Raw genomic sequence first — 9361 nt, forward strand, 5'->3', positions numbered from 1 at the left:
TCTGTCTGTCCATCTGTCTGTCTGTTTCTCTCTCTCTGACTTTCTCATAGTCCAGTGAGTCTTAAATTATCTTTCTTTGATTTTTTTTTCCAGGTCAGATTTTTTATTATGAGATAACTTACAATTTCTTCTGTTTTTTTTCTCAATATTTTTTCCTTTGTTTCAACATTTCTTTTTGTCTCATAAAGTAATTAGCTTCTATTTGGTCAATTATAACTTTCAGGGTTTTTTTTTCCTTGGGTAGCATTTTGTGCCTTTTGTTCCAAGCTGTTAAACTCTTTTCAAATCCTACTTTTGTAGTTCTCAACTCTTTACCTCTAGCATCTTCATTTAGGTTTTTTTTTTTTGGAGGATGGATTAAAAAACTGAAGCCATAATCATATGATTTAGTGTAATTAAGAATTAATTTGTAATTAATTTTAGGACTTTAAATTTGAAAAGATGCCAATAATTTCACTTTTAGAGGATGTTTACTGCTACAGTAAGAAAAACAATTATTCTTTTGAAAATCTTTTGGAGGTTAGAAATAAAAACTCTACCATCTGACATTTTGAAGTTCTTTATGTAGTTGATTATAATGGAACTGGGATTCAATTCAGCCTTTCAGAGAAAACATTCCAGGTCACATGATCTCATCAACCAGGAGATTGTTGGTGGCAATTGCAGGGCAAGATCGAAGAAGCTGTTTCTTGACACAATAGTTACCCTAGGTACCAATTTTAGGTGCAATACCTACAAGTTTTCCTGATTTTGAATATTCTGATGGTATTTTAACTAAAGTTCCCTGAAAGTCAAAACTAGAGTCCTGAGCAAGAACCTTGGGAACAATAAGCAATGCATCAGCAAAAGCTTGGACTCCAAGATGGACCCTTCTTTTTTACATTAGGCTTAAATTTAATGCTTGCTTCATCTATGGCTACTTCCACTGCACCAAAACCAGGAACCTCACAACCAACTTCACTAGTATTTTTGATAGCTCAGAGACCATCACTAATGGCATCCTTGATCTGTATGAGCATGTACTTATTCAGTCCTTTGATCAACGATGTGACAGTTCCAGTCTTGCCACAAGTCTCAGAGAAGAAAGTTCTACATGTCCCAAAGTCTCAGGTTTCAGGTCATCAGGAAAATTCATAGCAATCCCACCACATGCAAGAGTAAGCTGCTCTGTATTTCTTCTTTTTGTTCTGTGGAAAACTACTATACTTTCATTTGCAAAAGCATCTAGAGAAAATGGGTCTATTCACTTTTGATCAATAATAACAAATCTTTTGCCTAAATACCACACACTTTTCTTCTCAGTTCTATTACTTTACTTAGCTTAACTTTATCTTCAATGAATCTCCTTTATGCTTTTATTACCTTCTTTCTCTTCTCCACATTTCTGTTCAAAAAATCCAGAATTCACTTTTTAAAAATATTATAATGATGCACTTTAAATAAGGTATCTTCTACTCTTTTCATTGTATCAGGATATTGGGCACCATGGTCCAAAACCAGTCCTTTGATCAACATTGTGTCAGTTTTAGATTTATTTTTCAGCTCCATAATCTTTATAATGAAAAGATCAACAAGTTCACCTAGATTCTGACTACCAGACTACCATTACCTCTGTCAATACATCCGCTTGGTCATCATTACCTTCAGTGTGCAGAGATATTCTGTTTACATTGATAAGTATTTCTCTATTTTCTTGCGTATTTTGACTTGATCTAAAACTTGCTTCTGTCTTTGCAACTTCAAATCCTTCTATTATTATTCCAGGGTATAGACCTTCAAAGATGTAGAAAGTCACCTGTTTTACCCAGTGGTGAGAATATTCAAAGTAATGCCATCACACATAATGTCATTTTGGGCTAGAGATATTTTGCTATCAAGAAGGCTGTTGGGTATAAAATTTGTATCTCATATACCAGCACGTTGCTGTCTTTGGTAAGCCTGATGTTTCCAACACCAGAAACAAGTAACTTTAAGCCCTAAGTTGGTCCTCAGCTTATCTTATAATCCCCAGAGTTGCTGATATTCAAGGCCAGCACCAGTTGGACCCCTACAGTCTTGCCTTTGGGGTTGAGCACCCACATGGCCAACATGGTTGGGGAGTAGCAGAGGAGGAAGTGGGTGCAAGAGAAGTGGCTTGGAAGGTCCTTTGCTCAGCAGCCCATTCTGTATTTTAAATAACTTTTAACTGCTTAAAAAAATCTTCCAAGAATTCTGATTGGACTTGAACCCAAACTGCATTTTTTTATTTTGAGATTTTGCTTACAAATGTTTTTGGAGTCTTTCTCTTCTTCTGGCTCTCTGCCCTGAATGATAATGTCACCATCATAACTATTATGATGGGGTTTTTTCAATGTGTTTGTTCATTTTCCAATCTACTTCCTGACTTCGAGCTTTATGCTGGGCCAGGCCCTACACACTTATTTGGAGAATGTCTGGATTAGCTTTTAGTCCTCTTGGGTTCTTCTGGTTTCCGTTTTTGTTTTTGTTTTTACATTGAGTTTTGTGTCATTCCAGAATCCCTAGCACAGCTCATGCTGTGGGCCTATAAGCTTTCAATGACTCCAAAGTAGTCAGCCTTTCACTGCCTTCTTGGGCTAACCTCTGCCAGTTCCTGACCTGAGTTTGGATCTGCCTAACATTCTTAGGAGTTTTTCCTCTGGTAAGAAGTGCTAGCACATTGCTGCTGGATTCAGCCTCTATCAACCACCTGGAAAACTGTGTCAGTTCATAAGGACGTAATATCAGCTTCAGATTGGTTTGGGATCAGAGCCACGTAACTCATTTTTTTATTCTAAGCTTTTTTTTTCTTGCTTGCTTAGGTCACAGCCTAGGGCCCATTACCATTCATCACCCTGGAACTCTGTCCCTACCTGCAGGTCCTTTCCTCAGTTCAAACTGGACCAGTGCCCTAGAAGTGGCTAGTGAACAAAAGAGCTGCCAGTTGGCACCTTTTCTCACCACCTACAAAAGGTAAATGTCCTGTACAGGTCATGGTCCTCTTCTTACCATGGAGCATAATCTTCATTGCTCTGCCTACCCAACCCTGGACAGACTCTGCCCCCACTGTCCACATACCTATACTGATCTGGGCTGGAAAATTATTCAATATAATGCTTTTGGGGGGGGGGCGCTTCCTGATTAGGGTTTGGTCTGGTTCATTTTCTAGATCATTGTGGAGGAGTTTGTTGGGGAGCTAAGATGTTTTTCTTCCTATTACCCTGCCATTTGGAGTATATAGGATCTTATAGGTTCATTAATAAATCAATTTCATTACCTTATAGTTATACCTGACACAAATGCAATGTATCCTGAATACCTAGATAATACTTTATTTTCCTGAATTGCATATAAAGCAAATTTTAACATTATTGTTTTTTTAAGTTCTGAGTTCCTTATGCCCAAAGGGCTATAAAAGTGTTCATACCCTTTGACACAGCAATAGCACTTCTAGGGCTGTATACCAAAGAGATCATAAAAATGGGAAAAGGACCCACGTGTACAAAAATATTTATAGCAGCTCTTTCCATGGTGGCAAAGAATTGGAAATTGAGAGGATGCCCATCAATTGGGGAATGGCTAAACAAGTTGTGGTATATGAATGTAATGGAATACTACTGTGCTATAAGAAATGATGAGGAGGCAGACTTCAGAAGAACTTGGAAAGACTTGTATGGACTGATGATGAGTGAAATGAGCAGAATCAGGAGTACATTGTACACAGTAACAGCCATGTTATGCGATGACTAACTTCAATAGACATAGCTTTTCTCAGCAATGCAAGGATCTAAGATATCTCCAAAAGTGCCATGATAGAAAATGCTATCCCCATCCAGAGAAAGAACTATGGAGTTTGAATGCAGATGGAAACATACTATTTGCTCTTTTTTCCTTCTGTTTTGCTTTGTTTCTTCTTTCTTGTGGTTCCTCCTATTGGTTCTAATTCTTCTTTACAACATGACTAATGTGAAAATATGTTTAATAGCAATGTATATGTGGATCCTATATCAGATTGCACACCATCTTGAGGATGGAGGCAGGGAGGGAAGGGAAGAAAATTTAAAACTCAAAAGCTTATGGCAGTGATTGTTGAAAACTAAAAATAAATTATTTAATTTGAAACAAAGAAAAGAAAAAAAAGTTTTGAGTTCCAAATTCTAGCCCTCCTTTCCCCCTCCCCACTGAGAAGGCAAACAATTGGATATAGGTTATACATGTACAATCATGTAAAACATTCCATATTAGTCATTTTGTGAAAGAAAACTCAAGAAGAAAGAAAAGAAAGAAAGGAAGGAAGGAAGGAAGGAAGGAAGGAAGGAAGGAAGGAAGGAAGGAAGGAAAGAAAGAAAGAAAGAAAGAAAGAAAGAAAGAAAGAAAGAAAGAAAGAAAGAAAGAAAGAAAGAAAGAAAGAAAGAAAGAAGGAAAGAAGAAAGAAAGAAAGAAAGAAAGAAAGAAGGAAAGAAAGAAGAAAGAAAGAAAGAAAGAAAGAAAGAAAGAAAGAAAGAAAGAAAGAAAGAAAGGAAGGAAGAAAGAAAGAAAGAAAGTAAAAAATAGCATGCTTCAGTCTGTATTCAGACAATTACCAGTTCTTTCTCAGGAGGCAAATAACATTTTAAATCATAAGTCCTTTGGAATTGTCTTGGATCACTGCACTGCTGATAATAGCTAAGTCATTCACAGTTCTTCATTGAATACTATTTCTGTTACTGTGTACAATGTTCTGGTTCTACTTACTTCACTTTTTATTAGTTCATGTAAGTCTTTCCAGATTTTCCTGAAAACATCCTGCTTGTCTTTTTTTCCCACAGCATAATAATATTCCATTACAATCATATCACAACTTGTTTAGCCATCTCCCCATTGATGGGCATCCCCTTAATTTCCAATCCTTAGCCACTTAAGAAAAGAGATGCTATAAATATTTTCTTTTCCCTCTTTTTGACCTCTTTAGGATACAAACCTAGCAGTGGTATTGCTGGATCAAAGGGTATGCAGTTTTATAGCCCTTTGGGCATAGTTCCAAATTGTTCCCCAGAATGGTTGGATCAGCTCACAACTCCACCAACAATGAATCAGTACCCCAAATTTCCCACATTTATCCAAAATTTATCATTTTCCTTTTTTGTCATATTAGCCAATCTTATGGATGTGAGGTGGTAACCTTGATGTATTATTAAAAGCAAAATTGTTACCTAAAAGCTAATATATAATCATGTCCAATAAGTAGATAAGGAATGTTCTTTGATGATGATGATGATTATGTTGCAACTAGAGCTCTATAATGGACTTAAAGATAGAGAGTAGAGCTGTTATTTCATTAGTGCTAGGAATTCCCAGATAAAGAAATGTCCTTTACCAATGCAGGTTGGCAGCTTCTCTGCATCTTATAGTTTTAGAGAGTTAGGGCAGTGATGTCAAACTCAAATAAAAATGGGGCCAATAATCTGTATGTAAGGATCCCCATGGACTGTGTATTAACTTAGCTTTTAAAATGTAATGTTGTCTACATTTTCTTATATTTTTGTTTAGTTAAATATTTCCCAATGTTGTTTTAATCTTGTTCTGGCTCAATGGGAGTATTGTGGCCAGCCAGCCCTTGTGATTCCTACATACAGCCTTGGGCACTTACAGATTTATCAACTTGTCCAGGGTCACACAGCCAGAATGTGTAAGAAACTGGACTCAAATGCAGGTCTTCATGGCTCCAATGCCAACTGCCTCTTACTGGACTTTTTCTGAACTTTGTCTTTTTAAAAACTTGCTTTAAATCCAAGAAAATGTGCCTGTTCTTCGATTTTTCTCTCCCCTACTCTCCCCCTACCTCTTTTATTTCAATAGAAGGAGAAATTCCTCTCCTATCTTTTCCCCTCCTCTGGCTCTCCAGCTGTGACCTACTGAAATGGGCTGCTGAAATGAATTAGGAGCAAAAAAAGAAAAAAAACTTTCCCTGAAAGAAGACATTTCCTTTAAGGTTATTCAACTTAAATTGAGTTTTTAAAACTTGCAGTACAAACCTCACACTGGTGGCTCTGCCACCTAGAATTTCAGCAGAGTAAAGCAATGAAAATAAGATGTGTTACAGGAGCAGGGGAAGTGAAGGTTATCTGAATGAACCATAGCAGGAAAAAATGATAAAGGTTTCCTTGCTTGCTGTGGGGAGGTTCATCATTCTCTGTTCCTACTAAGCTATGCGCATTTGTAGGTGCCTACAAATTGTTTGCATAGCCTCCACTGATCTGCATCTGCTGCTGGTTAGGTCAAGGCTCCTTAGAGGAGGAAAAGTTGATTTTGTGAATCTCACATTTTCCTGCAGTCTGAGCCATCTCTTCTCCTAGTCCTTTCCTGTAGCAAACTAGGATTTAGCTTTTGTTCCCTTTTCAGGCTTGGGAGGAGAGGCCAAGGGGCCCATGGCAGGGAGGAAAAGAGAAGGGAGAGGAAGGGCCTATTTTCCATCCTTTGACAAACTTTACGCTTTGCTTGATGTCTGGCCAGAGATTCAAATTGGCTCTTGTTTTATCTGAATTGGTTCATTTATCCCTAACAAATAGCAGATGACAATCTCCTAGACCTTTTGGGGAATAATAAAAAAAAATTAAGGCTTTAAGTAATCAAATCCTCAGCTTGTTCCTTTGAGATTATTTCCTATAAGTTGTTTTGCTCCTGTTCTTATAAGAGGCCAGATTTGCACCTCAAGGGCTTTAGACAACTCCCTGTAGTTTTTTGTTTGGTTTCATTCCTCTCTTTCCTCATTAAAAAAAAGTCAGCCTTTTACTTGTCAGTGAAAATCTTCATATTGAAAACCACACAGCGAGATACACGATCATCTTTCTGCATGGGTAGGCAGGTGGCAGCTGATCTGGCATGATTTCAGGTCACTTAGAAGTGACCCCAAAAAGACTTCAGATACTGGTTTTCTTCCACCTGAATTTTGCATCATAGGATCAAAGACTTAAAGCATGAAGGAACCATAGAATTCATCTATTCCAGTATTCTTAAGGGGACCAACAAGAGATTTCAGGGGTTCTGTGAACATTAATAGGAAAAAGAAATTTCATTTACACTTATCTCTAACGAAAATGTAACATTTCCTTCAGTTATTTAAAAACCATGATTCTGAGAAGGGGTCCACAGGCTTTATCATGCTGCTAAAGGGATCCAGGACACAGAACAATGGAAGATAACCCTTGGCCTAGTACAAATTTACTATTTTTACAGATAAGGAAACTGAGGTACTGAGAGGTTAAGTGACTTGCTTAAGGTGACATAGGTAATAAGTGGCAGAGCCACAATCCAAACTCATCTGGAAACCTCAAGTTCAGTTCTTTTCCCACTGCACCACAATGCTTCTCTCTAACTTTGCTTAAACAGGAATAAGACCATTCATTCATTCATTCATTTATTCATCCATTCCATTAAGTGATCTTGAATGGCCACTATGTGCCCATCACTGGGCTAGGGAACTTGGGGGATATAGGAATGAATAAGACTTGATCCTTTCCCTAGAAAGCAGGCTTGAATTATAGTATACTAAACTACCCCAAAGATGAGAGGAATCAGTAACTTCACTTAATTCACAATGAGGCATATGGTGCCTTAATAACAAGTGGCTTCTCTGGAACCTTTTGCAAGGTCCACTTATGATATGAGGGAGATAAGATACACCAGATATATGAATGAGGGCAGGGATGGGATATCATGTAAGGAGGAGAGGACACAGAAAGGGGAAACTATTGTCAAGATGGATGGCACCTATTTCTTTTTCTTTCCTTTCCTTTCCTTTCCTTTCCTTTCCTTTCCTTTCCTTTCCTTTCCTTTCCTTTCCTTTCCTTTCCTTTCCTTTCCTTTCCTTTCCTTTCCTTTCCTTTCCTTTCCTTTCCTTTCCTTTCCTTTCCTTTCCTTTCCTTTCCTTTCCTTTCCTTTCCTTTCCTTTCCTTTCCTTTCCTTTCCTTCCTTTCCTTTCTTCTCTTCTCTTCTCTTCTCTTCTCTTCTCTTCTCTTCTCTTCTCTTCTTCTCTTCTCTTCTCTTCTCTTCTCTTCTCTTCTCTTCTCTTCTCTTCTCTTCTCTTCTCTTCTCTTCTCTTCTCTTCTCTTCTCTTCTCTTCTCTTCTCTTCTCTTTTCTTTTCTTTTCTTTTCTTTCCTTTTTGTTGTAAGAAACCAGTGTTTATTTTCCAACACTATCAGAGTACCTGGGGTAAAACTTAAGACCTCTCTGTAGCAGTTCCTACCCACTCAGTGGTTTGAGCAGGAGGAGCCACAGACCAGTTTTCAGTAGCTGGCTGAGCACTCCAATCTTCTGTAGGGAATTGCTGAATGGGCACAGATGGCACCTGTGCTCCCTCAGACCAATCAGCCACCTCCAGTTGGGTAGCAGTGAATTCTAGGGCAGGTGTAGTCCATTCACCCTGAAACTCCTCCTTTGTTACTGTCTTCACAGCTGCAGCCTGCTCTTCCTTTTGAATCTCCTCTGGATCCTTGTAGAAGTAAAGATTGGGCAAAACCTCCCACGGGTGTTCACGGGAGATGGTACCATGCATAGGTGGGACTTCATGGGCCAGCATCTACCACATCAGACCCACTGGGTGAGTTCCCTTGTTGTTACATGGAATGGTAATGTCTACATAGTGAAGTGGAGAGTCTGTGCTGCATAATGCAATGGTTGGGAAATTAACATATGATGCTTCAGGCAGAGGCTGGTGATCTGCCCAAGGTTTGGTGACCACCCAAGAGGTGAGGCGTTCTGAAAGCTGCCTGGATTTGGTTTAGTGAAGGTGCCCTGTGTGAATGTCTGACAATAGATGTGGTGCCGGTAGCAGCAGCAAATTTCAGAACAACTTCCTGGCCAGTGTTCCAGGATGAGATGACACTACCATCAGCTGGATTTTTAATGGCAATGATGGCAGGAGCTGCCAGCAGACGCTTTTCCCAAGTTCTCTTCAAATTAATGATGTAGATGCCATCACACTTTATTTCATAGATATACTGTTTTGTCTGGTAGTGCAAATTGGTGCCACCCAAATGGGTTCCTGCAGCAAGGAATTTGAGGACATCCTTCTCCTTCATCTGCAAGACATCTAAGGCTCTGGACATTGTGAACGGGTCCCTTTAAAGTTACTATGGAAACCAAGAACAACACCAAATGGAACCGTTTTTGAGGTAACATAGAAAGGGCGGAGGTACCTATTTCACCAGTGAGGTTCCATATGATGGCTAGTTAGTGTACTATGAGTTGTGTATAAGTAACACGTTGAGTCATTAAAAAAATCTTTGGAAAGTCATTAGGGAGGCATTTTGTATAGGAGCTTCAGGGTAGCATGTTCTTCCTTAGCTGGGGCAGCTTCAGGAGCTATTTCTTTATGCAGTGTCA

The 9361-nt window shown here is 38.7% G+C and overlaps 2 pseudogenes; both read right to left on the reverse strand.

Annotated features, from left to right (window-relative positions):
- Positions 1–595: 595 nt before the first annotated feature.
- Positions 596–2090, reverse strand: LOC110209594 (T-complex protein 1 subunit zeta-like; annotated as a pseudogene).
- Positions 2091–8195: 6105 nt separating this feature from the next.
- Positions 8196–9140, reverse strand: LOC110209634 (small ribosomal subunit protein uS2 pseudogene; annotated as a pseudogene).
- Positions 9141–9361: the final 221 nt, after the last annotated feature.

Source organism: Phascolarctos cinereus, unplaced genomic scaffold, assembly GCF_003287225.1.
Source record: "Phascolarctos cinereus isolate Bilbo 61053 unplaced genomic scaffold, phaCin_HiC Scaffold_3;HRSCAF=262, whole genome shotgun sequence".
NCBI classification, from domain to species: domain Eukaryota; kingdom Metazoa; phylum Chordata; class Mammalia; order Diprotodontia; family Phascolarctidae; genus Phascolarctos; species Phascolarctos cinereus.